Here is a 20,695-nt window from a genome sequence, read left to right as displayed (position 1 = left end):
TTTTAGCAAAGACCAGCTACGATATGCATTTTCGTGGAAATCTTTGCTACGTGAGGGATAGACAATACAGTATGCCAGTATAGTCAAATCTTGCCCGAGCAAACTTACTCCTCACAGAGATCTCAAACTAAGCAAAAATCACACACTAAGATACAAATACCGCGAAGTTCTAACCGAGATACGATGTAAGTAATGCCCATTATTGATCACGTTCAGTTACATTTCACTCATATTAGGATGAGAACAGCCATTTATTTTGTAGCTACAATCACGGTATGAGGACCTGAGCATCTAAAATCGACTATGCGTAACCAGCTTATGAATCTTCAGTCGTATCCTTACGTCATAAAACTTAACTGAAGTAAATTACGTGATTTTCATATGTAGCGATAACAAAAAACTATCGAGGGTTGAAATCGATATTGATTTGTACCGCATCACCAACGAGTCGGACACATATTGCAACGTTTCTCAGCTGCGTGGATATTGTTTCTTCATAAAGGTAGCGGACGAGCTGCTCCCGCATTGGAGGTACACTCGCTAGCGACGCGACCTCGGATGCTGCTGAGTATAGCACATTCCACTGATATCACGCCGCAGCGACTGCGCTGTGCTTAGCTTGCTGCGGCATTCAGCGCCTTTACATAACGCAGTTAGAAAACTTTGGAATGCTGCCACAATCTCTCTTTTGCATATCAATATAGCGTATTGATTTTATCACACAAAGCGTTTCGCGTCCTCGCAAATAAATATAAGAAAGAGACACATTTAAGGGAACGTTCAGTAATTTACCGCGCCGGCTTACGGTTTTCAGATTTCAAGTATGCTCGTCGCTGGAAAATCAACTACCGCCATCTGCGGGAATCTCCGTTGCACTGCAACAATTCATAGCATATTGATGACAGGTTGAATGAATTGCCGTAAATACTATCAATGGTAACTTACAATAAAAACGAGTACAGGCACAAAGAAACAAAACACGTAATATGTCATTCAGTAGCAAAGCATTTGAGAGAGCCAAAAAATGTTAAGATCATGTCTTCGTAAAAAGTAGAAGTAATCTACATCTACATCTACATGACCACTCTGCAATTCACATTTAAGTGCTTGGCAGAGGGTTCATCGAACCACAATTATACCATATCTCTCTACCATTCCACTCCCGAACAGCGGGTGGAAAAAACGAACACCTAAACCTTTCTGTTCGAGCTCTGATTTCTCTTATTTTATTTTGATGATCATTTCTACCTATGTAGGTTGGGCTCAACAAAATATTTTCGCATTCGGAAGAGAAAGATGGTTACTGAAATTTCGTAAATAGATCTCGCCGCGACGAAAAACGTCTTTGCTGTAATGACTTCCATCCCAATTCGCGTATCATATCTGCCACACTCTCTCCACTATTACGTGATAATACCAAACGAGCTGCCCATTTTTGCACCCTTTCGATGTCCTCCGTCAATCCCACCTGGTAAGGATCCCACACCGCGCAGCAATATTCTAACAGCCATTTTCAATAGTCAAACGACTGTACCAAGGAGCGATTAGAGAACCTGCTAGACAGCTGCATTATGTGGGTGGCATGCGAATCAGGCGAAATGCAATTCAGGTCGTTCGGATACTTTCGAGCATGACTGTACAATAGTATAGAGTTGTTGTTGTTACAAACTCAACTCAGATGGCTCTAAGGACCCACAGTAGACCGGAGTTAGCGTTAGTGTGTGGATTCCATGCGGGTTACATCCGGAGGGATGTTCAGAGGCGGATACGAGCTATGCGTCACGTCCGAAGATGTGTTCTCTGTCGAAGTTAAGTCCACCAGCGGGAAGACCGGTTCCTGGGGGCTATCCGTGATACATGCACACGCACAGACACACTGAGGACATAGCAAACGCACTGCAACTGTAGAGTATGTGGGTGGAGATGACAGGATGCATTCGAGTATAGTGCTATACTATGCCGCCAGACCAGAAAAATAGTGCATTTACATTAGGTGTTGGCAGCTGTACTACATTTACAAGCGATTTTGGAACACGGAACGAGACGTGATGTCATGACTGCATGGATAGAACTGACATATAATAGATAAAGTTACGAAAAATGACGAAAATCCGTATAAATTGAGGCAAAATACACCGAAGCTCGGGGAAATTAAGAAAGTACTTGTGTGTCTTCTGGTTTTTGCAATATGACGATCTGTACAAAATACTTTTGCTGCTGAATGTCTCGACTGAAAAAAAAGCAGACATTTCTCCCACAGTGGTAGCATCAGTAATTTGGCAGGTGAATTCAGTAAGAGCCAATCAGTATGCTCCACTCATTCACAAGACATCCTTTGTGCTGGCACATTGAAGCCTCTACAGACTGGTTCGAACAAGATGGGGGCATGGTATCTACATGTTCAAGTGTTCAAAGACAAGTTGAAGCAGACCATCCATCTCTGGCGGTATGCTGTCCCTCATCTGCCATTGTGGCATTAGGTCATATGCAGACCAGCAGCTGTAGGAGATGGAAAATTCAGGCTATTTTTCTCTTCTGTAGGACAGTGCTTCGAATTCTGTTTGCATAATTGTTCTGATTTTCCCGTCTGCGCTTAGACAGTGCTCTCTTCTAAAACAACAAGAATGGTTTTATGATTAGCGGTGTTTTCGCAAGCATGCACATGCATGATGAAGGCTTTTAGCGGAGAGTACGTTTATCGTTTCTGAGACTATGTTGAAAGCAGGATGTCACGATTTCCAGGAAGGGTAGCACAGAATGCCTCTTTAGGACCATCAAGAAGAATGCATTCGGTGTTATTCTGGACTATTTTCGAAAACAGGCCCTGTTAGGGCAAGAATTTTCATGCAGACAAAGCTGAGGCTTAACGATATCTCGCACAACAACAAAAGCGACACTTTAAGTTTTCGGAGCGGGAGACTTGGCTCTTATTTACATACACATGTGACATCAGTATAACACTGACAGGCTGGCCGGTGTGGCCGAGCGGTTCTAGGCGCTTCAGTCTGGAGCCGCGCGACCGCTACGATCGCAGGCTCAAATCCCGCCTAGGGCATGGATGTGTGTGATGTCCTTAGGTTAGTTAGGTTTAAGTAGTTCTAAGTTCTAGGGTACTGATGACCTCATATGTTAAGTCCCATAGTGCTCAGAGCCATTTGAACCATATAACACTGACAACCTTTCAGGCGCACTTGTGATGGTGAGCCACTTTGCAAAAGGCTTGCTCGGCCAGATGCATCTCCCATGTGGGACAGGCTCTCTCATTGCAATCGCTAGGAAGAATGCACGCAGTCATCATTCTGCCTTGGAACTCTGTAGGGAACAGTTCGCAGATATGTTGCAGTCGAATTTTTTTACGATAGTCCGAAAGCGTTTTTACATGCAATGAGTGTCTGTGCACTGCATTATTTCGGCTGTCCAAGCGTTGTGAGTCTGTTTGCATAGCATAATACATGCAATATTTTGCCAATTTTACATGTGGTGAATGTGTCTGTACATCGGTGTACTGCATTATTTCGGTAATTTACGAGTAGTTTGTAGGTTTGCAGGTTTGTGGGTTGTACAATGCATTATTTCGACGATTTATAATTATTGTGTTTGCAGAGCGGTATACATACATTATTTTGACAATGTATAAGTCGTTTCGTGTTTGTGCATTAGTGTACTGCATTATTTCAGTGATTTACGAGTAGTTTGCAAGTCTGTGGTCTTTGCAATCCATTATTTAGACAGTTTGCAACTAATGAGCATGTTTACAGAGCGGCGTACATGCATTATTTTGACTATTTACGGGTTGTTTTTATGTCTGCACATCAGTGTGCTGCATTATTTCGGTAATTTACGAGTATTTTTCAGGTGTGTAGGCTATTTACTGTGACCCCAAGCATGCCAGTACAAGTATTTTGTATCAGCGTAATGAATATACTATGTGAAATCCATCCCTAAGTAAACTGTCCCAACTTACCACTGAAAAAAGTACACTCCTTCCTCTCTCCAGCAGGTGTACACAAACTGAGTCGTTTTCCCACCATTTTTTCGTAGATCGTCATGGGACGACAGTGTCCTCTGGTGGCAGTACTGTGTACTAGGTCAGTTGGACTCCGGTCTCCTGGTGAACACACTGGATGGAGCTACTGGCGATGACAAATTGTTTTAATGAAAACTGCATGCAAAATAGACTTATGTCCATCTTATCCAGCAGTCCAGCGCAGGCTGAGTTCTTTTCCCATCAATTCCAAGGAAAAGGTGGTGGTCGAATGACTTAGGTTAGTGGAGGTAGCCAAACTGACCTTCTTCCCCGCCATTTTCTTAGGTTAGTGGAGGTCGGGCACACAGTTTTAATCTGCCAGGAAGTTTCATATCAGCGCTCGCTCCGCTGCAGAGTGAAAATCTCATTCTATAAAATTTGAGGCTTGGTCGGTAAGTATTGCGTCGAGACTTCCGAATGGCAGTACCAAGTGAGTGACAAAGGCGCAAGCAACAATTTCAGTAGTCATATTCGCAAGTATCAAAATTAAGTACCTCGATAAAGTGTTCAGTATGTAGGGTGTATAATAATTATGTATAATAATTATGTGTTATTTATGGTTGTGTACAATAATTTTGTTTTATTAATGGTTGCTCAAAGCAGAGATCCAGCAGAAAAATAGGTAAAGAATTATTATTGGTTATGTGAAAAATTTAGAGACTTTGACATGTTAACCTACAATATTCAGAAGTGGTAGTAGTCGAACAAGGAGGTCGATGACCAGTGGAGTTCACACAGCAGCAGTTAGCACTTAGACAGATCAATGACCAGGCTGATGGACAATGCTCCCAAGGAGAACAACAACCAGCGAATGTTCACACAGCAGCAATCAATGTTCAGTAACTGTCAGGATACTGAACTCAGGTGTGTGACGTATCTGGTGATGCAGAGGAAGATGACAGGGCAATACCCAACCATGCCAGCATAGAGATAAAACAAGGAAAGCCGGGACGTGTGTCGACATTGGTCACATTTCTGCCATACCTGAGAACCATAGATCAACGACCAAAGAGTCAGTCACTGCCTAGAAACTTCGTGACATTGGCAAATACACCGAATAAAAACCTCTGACAACGGGGCATCAGGTGGTCCTTTGAGGGGAGAAAGAAGAGACGAATCGTCGCCTGGACAGACAAACTAATGGCTAGTAGCGGACGTCATACTTCACTGCAACTACTTAGCCACTATGCTGTTCGACATAAGATGATGATGGTACTGCGCCAATAGGTCAATGCAGAAGATGCCATCCTAGATGTTACCGGGAAGAAGTTTGCATGGTACTTACCCAGGTGGCTGGTGAGGGCAAAGGGACTGTGGCTACACCAAATGGATCACCAGTATACCTAGAAGTTTATGAGTTCCACCAGAAGGCGCCGAACCTGAGAGATGCTGGATCGATTCTGGGACGGAACACACCGCACCGCGTGTTAGCCACTTGTTAATACGCAACAAGTGATGGGTACAGTATTGAAGGGAAAAATACAGGGCTCTGCTGCAACACGAGCCATTGCTCTATCAGCGGTCACTGGGATCTGCAAACTATGACCCCACACCGCTCTGCTACCACGAGGAATTGAGCGAGTTAAAACACATTGTATTACTCTGCTTGTTGAAAGGATTTTATGTGTCAATAAATGAATGTTAGTGGAGCCACCAATGTTTGACTCAAACCTCACCCACTGAGCCAAGTAAAGAACCCATTCCACGACCCACAAAGTGTCACTTCCCGTCCCGCCATTCCTGACAGGATAATGATCTTTGCTCTCCTCTGTCACTGACGCTCTATATCTAATGTCGCAAAACCCAGACCTGCAACAAATAACTGACAATATATATTTATTTTTCTTGGTTTCCATGCTTGTGGTAATTTTTGTACAGGAACATTAGTCCTTGGAGGAGGTGCTCTCTGTGCACAAGGCAGACAGTTTTCTATACAGTTCTTAAAGTCCATTTGTCGACGTCTCCAACAGTAATTTGAAGCTATTCTTGCATTCTTGGCTCATCGGCCATTCTGGCAGCATGACAAGGTGCTGTTATTACTTATTGCAGTTCTTCAGATATTACTACTCAGTTACCCAATGGGGTCTTTCGATACTATCTTCTGCGACAAAATCAGAGAGTGATGTAAACTGGTGGCATTCTTATTCTACTTCTCTCTCTCTCTCTCTCTCTCTCTCTCTCTCTTTCTCTCTCTTGCGATTCTTTCAATTCATCTAAGGAAACATCATCTGTCTGCCCAACTCTAACATTTCTGCTTAGGCAGTCAGCATTGCCATGCAGGTGGCCAGGCTTATGCCGAACTGTGTAATCATGTCCTGATAATTTAATGATCGTCTAGTCAAGCGACTGCTGAGGTCTTTTGCGCTTAACGCCTGTTCCGTGACCACAGTGAAATGATGTGCATACAAATAATTCTTAAAGTAATTTACCCAAACATAAGAGCTAGCAGCTCCTTCTCAGTAGTAATGTAATTAATTTCTGCTGAGTTCATTTGCCTGGAGGCATAACCAGTTGGTCTTTCCTCACGATTATATTCCTGACTCAAAACAGCTCCAACAGCGTAATCTGATGCGCCTGTCAAAAGAATAAAAGGTTTTTCAAAATCTGGATATATTAGTAAAAGTGAACTAGTCAAAATTTGTTAAATTTTCTTCATTGCTGGCTGTCCATAAAAACACTGAATCTTTCTTTAGTAATTTTGTTAATGGCTTTACTATTGGAGCATAATCCAGCACAAACTGCCTGCAATAATCGTCTAAACTTAGGAAAAATTGCAACTCTTTAACATTTCTTGGGGTTGGAAAATAATCCACTGCTTCATTTAGCCTAGTATCTGGCTTAACTCCATCTGAACTAATGATGTACCCCTCGTACTGAACCTGTGACTGAGCAAAACAACATTTTTCTTGTTTCAAGCTCAAGTGTGCACTTTGGATTTCTTCATCTTTCAGTATGCTCTTCCTTCGTTTTTGCAAAAATTATAATGTCGACGAGATACACAAGGCTTTAAATCTCTCAGTAACATGTCGGCAAATCTTTGAAAAGTGGCAGGAGCATTTCTTAGACCAAAAGGCGTACGTAAGAATTCATACAGTCAATATTGGACCACAAAAGCAGTTTAGGTGTATCTTGCGGTGCAATCGGAATCTGATGATATCCGAAACACATGTCCAGAGTGGTAAAGTATCTGCAGTTTCCTAACCTGTCTAAAGCCTCGCCGATATGTGGCAGAGGGTAAGTATCCGATGTGGTAACCTTGTTTACCGCTCATATCAACATGTAAGACTATAGCTTTCCTCCCCACTGATTGATTTCTTTGGTACAATGCAATTAGATTGACCCATGGGCTTGCAGAGTATTGAATTATCCCTTCAGTCAATTGCTATTGAATCGTGTCTTCAACAATAGACTGTAAATGATGAGGTAAACGATACAACTTATGCGCAATTGGTGTAACGTCTCCCGTAGGAATTTCGTGTTGTACGAGGTCAGTTGCTGGCAAAGGTTTGCTTTCCTTGAATAACCACGCATATTCCTCTAAAACTGGATACGAAAGATTTTACTCAGACTCCGTCAAATGTATCGACTTCTCCTTCAACTGATTTCTTATCGAAGGCGCTAGTGCGCAAACATCCCTCACAGGTAACTGCTTACGTTTTTTCTCTTGTCATTGTTTCTGGTTCGAAACTTCTATTTGCGTAGCTTCCTCGCCACTGGCTAGTACTTTACCACATGGGATTTCTACGTCCCACTGACCGTCAAAACACACAGGTATTTGAAACTTGTTAGCTTTTACTTCGGGTGTACTTAGACTTCTCTTAACATGAATTTGCAGCCTGCTGAGAAAGTCTTTCTGGGCGAGCGGGTCGAACACACAGTCCGATTTAGGCGGTACCTGTGCTTTGACTTCAGTCCAGAGAACTTTTCCCGTTCCACGGTGGTGTGTATCCTATAATCTATCACAGCCTGATAGCATGTTAGGAAATCGTTCCCCAGGATGATATCAAAATCCCGTCCATATCAAAGGCATACGTTTCCCCTCAAGTGTGCACGTCTATCGTACAGGAGCTTGCAGGAATTATCAACTCTTCTCCAACTCCAGTTATAACGTAGTTTATCACATGCTTGTCATCATTAGAAACAAAAAGAACACTAATCTGAGCTCCGGCATCCACAAGAATTTTGACACACTTCCCACTCAAACTCCCCTCTAAAAGTAAATTTGCCGTCTCAGGTGGCTCTTGACTTTTTATAGGGCTCATATTTCATTGGGGGCGATGGTGGGTGTTAGATCCTGGCCCACCCACGTTAGTTTTCGTGGAGTAGTACTCGTGTTTGGCTGATCATTTCTTTTGTTGCCTACTGGCACCTTCCTCTAGGCCACTTACTTTGCGGACAACGATCCTGTTCGTATGCGACGGTATGGCATTTCTTACAACAGGAAGCTCAGCAGCGCTTGGCCGTATGGTTAGGCTTCCCTCATCTTTGGCAATTCGTGTCATTAATGAACACATGTAGCGCCTCGCTGGCGCGTGTGGGGGTGGATACAAATCTGCCCGCTTCCTCACGTAATATACCGAACGTTATAATGCACAGGTAGTATTGGGAACAAAAAGCTGGTTGAAACCAGGCATCAATAACAACGAAATCCTAAGTTCAGAGTGGAATGTCTATCGTAAGGATAGGTTAGTCGCCAATGGTGACGGGGTGTTTATTGTAGTAAAAAATTCGTTAAAATTTAGCGAGGTTATCACGGATTCCGAATGTGAATTAATCTGGATAAAACTGAGAATCAAAGAACGATCAAAAATGGTGATCGGGTGCTTTTATAGACCATCTGAGTCAGGATCTGTAGTTGTAGAGCGCTTCAGACAGAACTTGCAGAATATCGTTAGTAATTTTCCTGATCATGCCGTTGTGATAGAGGCTGACATCAACTTACCAGGTGTAGATTGGGAGTGTTATGCCATCAAAACTGGTGCCAGAGATGTGTTCTTGTGCTTGATGTCTTGTCTGAAATTTATCTTGAGCAGATAGTTAGGAAACCAACTCGTGAGGGTAACGTCTTGGACCTCACAGCAACAAACAGACCTGAACTTATCGAATCAGTTAACGTAGTGGAAGGTATCAGTGATCATAAGTCTTTGACAGCATCTATGACGAGGGATCCTACAACGAATGTTAAGAAAGGAAGGAAGATATATTTGCTCAGCAAGAGTGACAGGATACAAATCTCAGAATATCCCAGCGGTCAGCATCAAATATTCGGTGATGAGGTCGAAGATGCAGAGAAAAAATTGAAAAAATTCAAAGGCATCTTTCAATATGCCCTAGACAAGTACACTACTGGCCATTAAAATTGCTACATCAAGAAGAAACGCAGATGATAAACGAGCATTCATTGCACAAATATGTTATACTAGAACTGACATGTGATTACATTTTCACCCAGCTGGGGTGCACAGATCCTGAGAAATCAGTACCCAGAACAACCACCTCAGGCCGTAATAACTGCCTTTATACGCCTGGGCATTGAGTCAAATAGAGTTTGGATGGCGTGTACAGGTACAGCTACCCATGCAGCTTCAACGCGATACCACAGTTCATCAAGAGTAGTGACTGGCGTATTGTGACGAGCCAGTTGTTCGGCCACCATTGACCAGACGTTTTCAGTTGGTGAGAGATCTGGAGAATGTGCTGGCCAGGGTAGCAGTCGAACATTTTCTGTAACCAGAAAGGTCCGTACAGGACCTGCAACATGCGGTTGTGCATTATCCTGCTGAAATTTAGGATTTTACAGGGATCGAATGAAGGGTAGAGCCACGGGTCGTAACACATCTGAAATGTAGCGTCCACTGTTCAAACTGCCGTCAATGCGAACAAGAGGTGACCGAGACGTGTAACCAATGGAACCCCATACCATCACGCCGGGTGATACGCCAGTATGGTGATGACGAATACACGCTTCTAATGTTCGTCCACCGCGATGTCGCCAAACACGCCAAACACGGATGTGACCATCATGATGCTGTAAACAGAACCTGGATTCATCCGAAATAATGAAGTTTTGTCATTCGTACACCCAGGTTCGTCGTTGAGTACACCATCACAGGCGCTTTTGTCTGTGATGCAGCGTAAAGGGTAACGCAGCCATGGTCTCCGAGCTCATAGTCAATGCTGCTGCAAACGTCATCGAACTGTTCGTGCAGATAGTTGTTGTCTTGCAAACGTCCCCATCTGTTGACTCATGGATCGAGACGTGGCTGCACGATCCGTTACAGTCATGCGGATAATATGCCTGTCATCTAGACTGCTAGTGATACGAGGGCGTTGGGATTCAGCTCGGCGTTCCACATTACCCTCCTGAACCCACCGATTCCATATTCTGCTAACAGTCATTGGATCTCGACCAACGAGAGCAACAATGTCACGATACGATAAACCGCAATAGCGATAGCCTGCAATCCGACCTTCATCAAAGTCGGAAACGTCACGGTACGCATTTCTCCTCCTTACATGAGGCATCAGAACAACGTTTCACCAGGCAACGCCTTTCAACTGCTCTTTGTGTATGAGAAATCGGTTGGAAACTTTCCTCATGTCAGCACTTTGTAGGTGTCGCCACCGGCGCCAACCTTGTGTGAATGCTCTGAAAAGCTAATCATTTGAATATCACAGTATCTTCTTCCTGTCAGTTATATTTCGCGTCTGCAGCACGTTATCTTCGTGGTGCAGCAATTTTAATGGCCGGTACTGTATGTTCCGAGTGTGGTTTTAAGGGATGGGAAAGATCCACCATGGTGTAATAGCCGTGCTAGAAAAGCGCTACATAAACAAAGAGCACATCATCTCAGATTCATGAGGGGTAAAAACCTACCTGACAAACAATAGCTGCACGAAGTTGAAATGAGCGGAAGGAGAGAAACGGGAGAAGTGTTCGATGATTTTGAAAGTAAGACGTTGTCAACCGACCTAAGAGAAACCCCTAAGAGATTTTGGTCGTATGTAAAATCAGTAAGTGGGTCAAAATCATCTGTTCATTCTCTCAGCGATCACACCTTCACCGAAACGGAAGATAACAGAGGGAAACCGAAATACTGAATTCGGTCTTCCGAAGCTGTTTCACCGCGGAAGATCGTAACGTTTTCCCTCTTTTTTCAATCGTCGTACGAACGTCCAAATGGCAGATATCGAGATAACCGATTGCTGAATTAAAAAGCAGCTACAATCGCTTAATAGTGGAAAGGCGTCAGGGCCAGATGAGATACCTATATGATTCTACACAGCTTATGCGAAAGGACTTGCTCCCCTTCTAGCAGCAATTTATCGAAGATCGCTTGAGCAACGAAAGGTACCTAACAAGTGGAAAAAAAGCGCAGGTCATTCCTGCTTTTAAGAAAGGTCGTAAGACAGATACACAATTATAGACCTATATCGTTAACGTCAGTCTGTTTTAGAATTATGGAACATGTTTTACGCTCAAGAATTATGACGTTTTTGGAAAATGAACATCATCTCTATAAAAATCAACATGGATTTCGCAAACATGGATTCCTGCGAAATTCAGCTAGCTCTGTTCCTCCCTGAGATCCCCAGCGCAGTGGACAATGACGTTCAGGTTGACGCTGTGTTCACTGATTTCAGTAAGGCATTTGGCACCGTCCAGCATTGCCGTTTAATGAAAAACAGTTGAGTTTTCGAAGCAGACTTGCGACTGGATTCAAGACTTTCCTTCAGATAGAACTCAACACGTTGCTCTTAACGGAACAAAATCGACAGATGTAAAGGTAATACCCGGAGTACCACAGGGAAGTGTGATAGGACCGTTGCTGTTTACAATATATAAATCATCTAGTAGAAAGCGTCGGATGCTCTTTAAGGCTATTCGCAGATGATGCAGTTGGCTGTACCAAAGTAGTAACCTTAGAAGATAGAAAGAATTTGTAGCACGACCTGCAGAGAATTGATGAATTGTGCAGGCTCTGGCAGTTGACCCTGAACGAAAATAAATGTAACATATTGCGCATACATAGGAAAAGAAATCCACTACTGTACAGCTACACTATTGATGACAAACAGCTAGTGACAGCGTCTGCCGTAAAATATCTAGGCGTAACTATCCAAAGCGACCTTAAGTGGAACGACCACATAAAACAGATAGTGGGGAATAGATGCCAGACTCAGATTCATCGGAAGAATCTTAGGGAAATGTAACTCATCTACGAAAGAAGTGACTGATAAGGCGCTTGTTCGCTCGATCCTTGAGTACTGTTCATCTATCTGAGATCCCTATCAGGTAGGACTGGTAGAAGATAGAGAAGATCCAACGAAGAGCGACGTACTTCGTCACCGGATCGTTAAGCTGGGGAGAGAGCATTACGGAGATGCTAAACAAACTCCACTGGCAGACGTTACAGGAGAGGCGCTATGAACCACTGAGAAATTTACTATTGAAATTTCGGGGCAACAGTTATTCGGATGAGTCGGACAACATGTTACATCCCCTCACATACATCTGGCGTATTGACCACGATGAGAAAATTCGAGAAAATAGACCCAATACAGAGGCTTACCGACAATCATTCTTCCCACGCACTATTCGCGAGTGTAACGGTGTTGTAGGGATCAGACGGTGGTACCGAAACTACCCTCCGCTACACAGCATTAGGTGGCTTGCGGAGTATGATGTAGATGTAGGTACCAAGTCTGTATATACCGTAATATGCTGATCTCGCTAATAGCTAACCCCACTCTTGTCGGAGTAGCGCTCTCCTAACCCCTTTGCCAAGAAATTAAATGTGGGTGTTCCCGCAATGCGTCTACTGATTCAAAATAAGTTCATGCATCGCCTGAAAGTCTTATGCTGGTGACATTTAACAAAAAGTGGTCTGGCCATGCGCCTGTACGTCCCGCGTCCCTGACGTTTTGCAAAAATGTTGTTACATTTTCGCCTCGCTTTCCGGCAAAAGAAGATACAAAGTTACAGCTGGGTGGCGTACTGGTTACATTTCTTTCTTTCTTTCGCTTACGACATAGTCCCGCAGCGATCGCAGGGTCAGCGTGATACAACGGATTTGGCAATGTTAGTTTTAGCGATGGCAGGATGCCCTTCCTGCTGCCACCCCGTACCCCCCAGGACGGAATCAGTGTACCCCAACTGTCTGCGTCGAGTGTAAATCGTGAAATAGTGCGGACGTGTTTCAAATGTCTGCGACACGTGTAACTGAGGCGGAACGTGGGGACCAGCTCGGTATTCACCTAGCGGAATGTCGAAAACCGCCTAAAAACCACATCCAGGCTGGCTGACATACCGGCCCTCGTTGTTAATCCGACGGGCGGATTCGATCCGGGGCTGGTGCGCCTATCCGAGTCTAGGAAGCAGCGCATTAGCGCTCTTGGCTACCCTTGCGGATTTGTGTACTGTCTACATCTGGTACTAATTTTTCTGTTTCAACTTCTTAGGTTCTTGAAGAGCCAGAAGTTACCTCGTTTTCGGCAACTCTGGCTTCACGTTCGCGAATTATCGTGTTAAGCCGTTCCTGTAGCTCTATTTTTTCAAGTGACAGTGGTTTTATGTTCTGTTGCAGTAAAGCAATGCGATCAGGCTCGTTCTGGGCCGCAGTTGCAGCATCGGGTGCCGATTCGTTCTTCTCCGCTGGTTGGAGAGGCCGTAACTCAGGCATAGTTACAAAACTGGGACTGAGGCCGAACAGATGCACAAAATAAAAAGGTCTCGCTCTATTGTAGACGATGAAAAGTCCCCTCGGCGGAAGTTCGCCGGAGTTGTTACCTAGCTGAATGCATTGCAGTGACACTTAAATCACACAGAGGTGGCGTTGGCGGCTGTCCAGTTACAGCACCCAGAGGCGAAGGACGTTGCGGCGCAGCCCGCGGCGACGTTTCTACTGCCGGCGGCTCGCCCCGGCGTGAGACACGATATAGCTGCGCGTGGACATATAGTGCGCTTGCATGCTTGGTAGGACCGTCACGGCCTAACACGTTGTCGGGGGCGCCCGAAGGCGCATCTAGCGGAAACAGCGCTTAGCGGCCCGTGGCAGCAAACCGCTAGGCGTTGCTATGGTTGCCAACACATAGGATCGGCAGGAAAATATCGTTTCAGATAGAACGGTGGGAAAAATCACACTCCTGACACAAGTTTGTACATGTCAGGATGGTATCGTGACATGAGCTTAAAGCTTGCGAAGATCCCGACACATAGTCCCGCCCACCCAACTTAAGCTCCACCCCTGATCAGCAAGACGCTTCGCCCAACCGGAGCAAAACGATACACATCGTCGCAGATATGTTGCTCCTAGAACGAGAAAAAGAAGTTCCCAACGTATAATGCAAAGATTTTAAGTTTCAGGTATAAATGTAAACCACAGTCTAACATAACAGTCGCGACACTCACTGCGGTAAAAGTCGTTACCGTTTGACAGCTGGAGAGACATTAGCGCTCCAAGCGGCGAGTAAGGTGAACATCAGACGCTTGGTAAGCATTTTTGTTTTGCATCCATTTCCTACGTAATTTACGAAATATTTGAGTTATTTTCTTGCCTCCAATGGTTTGTGTAATATCAGATGGCATACATGTTTCTAAAAATGATTCTAAAATAAGCGCAAGTATGGACAAAAACCATGAATCGAGTGGCAAACTACAACACATTCGTGAAGAAACACTTGTGACGTTGGATAGAATTGCAGCTTACCTCATGGATATCAAAAGAATATAAACACACAGATTCACATGTGAGAAGCACAGACATGTACCTCTACATGCAAAAGCGATCGACAGCTCATTAATCGTTCTGTAGGCCTACTGTTTGTCATTGTCTCCTGTTGCAACGCCGGCCGGAGTGGCCGAGCGGTTCTAGGCGCTACAGTCTGAAACCCCGTGATCGCTACGGCCGCAGGTTCGAATCCTGCCTCGGGCATGGATGTCCTTAGGTTAGTTAGGTTTAAGTAGTTCTAAGTTCTAGGGGACTGACAACCGCAGCAGTTAAGTCCTATAGTGCTCAGAGCCATTTGAACCTGTTGACACAAATACAACCTTCATCTTTATATTATTCTAAGTGGGACAAGCAACTGCCAAATAGTGGGTGAAACATGTTGAAAACATTATAATGAGTTGATTACATTACATTTCACGCAAAACCAAATGCTTGAATAATTTTCAAACAATCTGTCAGTGAACAAGGTGCTAACAAAATAATGTCATCAGACGAATGAAGCAAGGAAAATTGACTAAGAGAAGTGAGTGAAGTAAATACCAAACATTACGCTTTTGTAAGACACGAATAACTTTTCTTAATCCAACCACTTCATCATCAAAGCACGAATCTGGCACTGATACATGGAGAGTTGAAATGGTTGCTTCTGTGTCATAGGACTGTCTTACAGCTTTAGATGGATTGTCGAATCTTTGTGGCAGTTTCCTCTTCATTGTCAGTTGAAGTGGCTTATTTGGATGCAAACAGTGTGGGTACTGCATTCCACAAGAGTTTATTATTGTCTGCGTTCATGAAGGGTTTTGTTCGAAATGTAGCGAACAAAACGTAATATTATTTCATAAGGTCTTCTTGTCTGCTATTACCTAACCATTTTCTGCTCCTAAAACGAAACATTAATCATTAATACACACGTAGTGTGCAAGTGAACCTTGACAATACAGTTTAGTAACATAATGGTACATACCTCTCAGGATGCTTAAGAAACCTAAAAAAGACAGCTGTAGTGTCTTCTTCCTGTTGTTACTGCAATTTATTGCGCTACAAACGCTCCCGCTTGTAAAAAAGACTGTAGAAATAAAAATAAACAACCACTATTCGCTTTCATGATCGCTCCGAACTCACAGTTTAAGTTACTAGCCGCTTGGGGAGCTGCTGGCGTGGTAGGCAACAAAATCGGTTATTGATTGATTGATTGATTGATTTTTATTGCCCAAAAACAAAACGTTTACAGGGATGTTAAGCTTGTATAAGCAACGTCAATAAATGTACAAACAACAATGACAATAAATACACAAATAATTAATCTATGTTAAAAATGATGCTCACAGAAATCTTCCATTGTATAAAAACAATTCTGAATTAACAAAGTTCTTACAAACATCTTAAATTTTTCAGCTCCAGACTCTTAACTGACTCTGGTAGTTTATTAAATAGCTTTACAGATGTGTACTTGAAGCTGTTTAGAGTTTTGGTATATGAGCAGTAGTCTTTTCTTACATCATTACAGTGCCATGTGTTATAACTATGTACATCAGAATTCAGCTGAAAACTAGACAAGTTCTTTTTAATGTAGAAGAGACATTGAAATATGTATATACATGGCTAGGTCATAATACTAAGTTAAATAAATAAGTCTCTACAGTGAGTCCTAAGTGGTACTTTACATATCAGTTTGACAGCTGTTTTCTGGCCTGTAAATAAGCATTTTGAGTAGCAATTATTTCCCCACAAGATTGTCCCATATGTCAAATGAGAGTGAATATAACTATAATAGACAGATAGCAAAATTTTCTCATCTACTGTTGCTTGTAATTTTCTGAGCATAAATATTCCTTTAGAAATTTTTGGTGTTAAATAATTCAATGTGCCTGCCAGCCTAAATTGTTTTGCGAAACAATGCCAAGAAACTTTACAGGAACTGTCTCTAAGGTGATTCTATTGTTACAAAAATGTTTAATTCATGTGTTTTATTTATGTTCATAGACAGGCTATTGGCATAGCACCAGTCAGAAAGTATATCTACCTTGAGTGAGGCTGAGTTACTTATGTTATTGTTCGTAGGCACTGTAACACTTAAAGTGATATCATCTGCATATAAGTAACAGTTTGTAGTGTCATCTATTACATTGCTAGGTAGGTCATTCATATATAATATGAACAAGAGAAGGCACAAGATTGACCCTTGAGAAACACCATGGTTAATGGGTAAGAAACTAGAATATTGGTTATTGAAGTAAACAGTTTGAGATCTATTAGATAAGTATGACTGAATAATTTTAACAGCAGAGACTGAGAAACCTACAGTTTTTTATTTCAGCAGCAGAGTGTTGTGGCACACAGTGTCAAGTGCTTTTGATAAATCAAAAAACTTTGTACTTACAATAAAGTTTTCTTCTTTTGCTTCAAGACAGTTACATATGTAGCTCATAACAGCATCACATGTTGGTAGATTTTTCCTAAACCCAAACTGGCTATTTTAAAGTAATTGATGAGAATCTAGAAAATTGATTATTTGAATACTCATTAGTTTCTCAATGACCTTGGATAAAAGTGGTACAAGAGAAACTGGTCTATAATTGCTAGGCAAATTATTGTCACCTTTTTTGTTGACTGGGATTACCTTAGCTACTTTTAATTTTTCAGGGAAACAACTTTCATCAAAGCAGTAGTTTATGATGTGACAGACAACCTCTGCTATATTATGACTACTAGAGCTGATATTGTAAATATCCAGTGAATCACTTTTGCTAAGAGAAAGAATGACAGAGTTTACATCTTCTACACAAATGTGTTCAAAATGAAACACATTTTCCATAACATTTTGGTTTTTATAGGCAGCATCCAAATAGTAGCTAGGTTCATGTTTACTATCAGGTATCTTAGTAACTACACTATCTACACTGTCTACAAAATAATTATTAAAACTATCAGCATTAATTTTTGATCTAGATACAAATTCTTTGCTACCCAATGCTAGATTCCCATTAATGATTTTCCACATTTCTTTTGGTTTATTAATAGCTTGTGCAACCAATTTGCAATTATATTCTAATTTAGCTTTCTTAATACCCATTCTGTATTGATATTTGCATTCTTTATATCTTACTTTGGCATGCATACAAGATGAATTCTTTGCTAGGTAGTAGAAATTGTTGCATTGATCTTTAAGTTTTCGTAGTTCCTGTGTGTACCACTTATTTTTATTGTTAATCGATACCATGCTCATTTTAACACATTTGTTCTTTAGTGGCAGGCCAATGTTAACTGCCCACATGAATAATTCAAGAAAGTTGTTGTACTGGTTTTCTGCTCCAGTGTTACCATACCCACACAATCAATTAATTTCTCTGAGACATTTTACAAAAACGGATATATTACAGTCACTAATTGTACATTGTGTCTTATAAATCACAGAAGGCTTGGTGATATTAAAAATCATTGCATCCATGTCTACATGTATAATAATTCCATGATGATCAGAAAGAAGAGTGTCAATCACATTTGTATCGTATTTTGAAGAATGAAAAGTTGTAACAATATTGTCTATACAAGTACCCATGTCTACACTACCAAGTCTGGTGATTACATTCTTCAGCATGATATTCATCCCATAGCTTTTAACTAAGCTATTTATTTCCAAGTTGTCAGAAGTACTGGAGTTGAAATTAATATTAAACTCAGCCATTAGAATTAGATTAACTTTCATTTAAAACAATGTGTTTAATAAGACGTCCAACCTTTCAAAAAATTCTCTCTTATTTTCTATTACTGGGTTTCTGTAAATACAGATAAAAGCTATTCCATAAGTTACAATGTAACAGGCAGATATTTCAAAAGTTTCCTCCATGGATAAATTTGTTACACTAGGTAGTGGCTCAATAACAAGGTGGTTCTTAATTAAAATGGCAGAGCCACCTCATTTCTTATCTTTACGGCAAAAGTAAGAGGCTACTTTAAAATCTGGAATGCCTGTCAAGTTGATGCCATCAGGGTTCATCCAATGTTCAGCTAAACCAAGGACTTATATTTGCTTTTCCTCAATCAGAACATTCAATGCATCTGTTTTATCTAATATGCCCTGTATATTAAGAAACATGATCTTAGCAGTATAGTTATGTACGAGGGCTATCCACAAAGTACATTACATTTTGGAATTAAAAATAAATAAAGTATTGGAATTTTTTTATTATATACAGATAAAAGCCACACTTAAATACTACTTTTCTACATAGTTGCCATTTAAATTAAGGCACTTATCGTAGCGATGGACGAGCTTGGAAATTCCTTTGTTGTAAAATTCGACGGCCTGCGCCTGTGTTGTCTGTTAATTATCATGTGGGCCAATTACCATCAAATTAATCAAAATGGCTCTGAGCACTATGGGACTTAACTTCTGAGGTCATCAGTCCCCTAGAACTTAGAACTACTTGAACCTCACTACCGTAAGGACATCACGCACATCCATGCCCGAGGCAGAATTCGAACCTGAAACCGTAGCGGTCGCGCGGTTCCAGACTGTAGCGCCTAGAACCGCTCGGCCACCCAGACCGGCTTCAAATTAATCGCTTAATATAAAATAGACTACACTTCGCAAATAATGTGTTTGGAAATGTTACGTATGTCGATAATAAAAGCTTATGATGTCGCAGACGGCAATAGAGTTTATTTCTTTTATTCATAAAAAAAAGAACTTTCCAGATTATGAGACACAGAACAAACATAAATCAAAACGGTAACACAGCACAGTGAAAATACTGTAATATGTCAGTAGAGACATAAATGAAAGCGTTATCCACCAAACAGCTTGCAGTATTTGCGGTAGCTTCACTGTCTTGTTTCTAGTCTCTGTATCTCAAACGCCCAAAAAAGTCTGCTACGGAATAGAAGCAATAATCTAATAAGAATAGACAGGCCTACTTGTTTACAATGTCCTAATTTGACTCGAAAGCTTTGTTTATAAAATGTAGCTTGACTCATTGGACCTAAAGAAATGAAGAATATAAAAATCATATTGATAACAAAAGCGCTATGAAGCCAGTCGTATTTTCCATACATGACACATGAGGTATTTCATTATTACGGGTATAGTATTTGTGTCTGTATGTAAAGTTCGAAGTAGGTGTATTGCAACCTATGAATTATTGTTATAATTATCAAATACTTCAATGGAACGACTAATCCGCTTCAAAATTACGTACTATTTATTGATCTACTTTCAGTTTACCTGTAGTGACTGAAATGTTGTGTGGGTGTAGGAGTGCCTTGAGAAGTAGGAGCTCTTATTTTGTATACCTGCTGTAGTGTCTGTTCCTGTTACGAAAATGAATATTTAGCGTTTTCAGTAATCATTTTTCTTAAAGGAATTCGTTTATTAGAAATCCCAATACTCTCGCCATACGCCGAAATTTTGTGTTACAAAGACACTAAAATATCTGTTTAAGTTTCCTCAATAATTTAAATTTCGTTGAAACAAGGCAGCTGTTAGATTCAATAGTGTCTATTCTATCTGTTCTTAACAAAAAAGTCTAATTAAACGTTTTAATTCATTTTTATCAACGCAGTTCGTATTGTTTACTGTTTAGACAGATGTGATGTAGGCATCCAATTTCTGAGTTGCTAACGTTTAAAAACATATCAAAAATAATCTTTATAACATGATTTCTCTAAAACCAAAGTAATTAGTAATTAATTTTTCTGTATCTCTAAATCAGTACTTAAACAGCAGCAACAAGGCAAAACAATATATCATCGTGTTTGTGTACTTACAGCCAATCTCACGTCCTTGACAAATTTGAAACATTATTTACTGTTGAACTTATTTCTTCTATCGAATTCAGTCATGAGTGAGAAATACAGGAGCTGTTATAGAATAGTGAGTACGGTGATTTGTTGCCAGTCTTGTAGAAAATATTCTCACTAGGGTGGGATGAGGGGGGGG

The sequence above is a fragment of the Schistocerca gregaria genome, chromosome X (assembly GCF_023897955.1).
Source record: "Schistocerca gregaria isolate iqSchGreg1 chromosome X, iqSchGreg1.2, whole genome shotgun sequence".
NCBI lineage: Eukaryota > Metazoa > Arthropoda > Insecta > Orthoptera > Acrididae > Schistocerca > Schistocerca gregaria.
Note: the sequence above shows the minus strand (reverse complement) of the source record.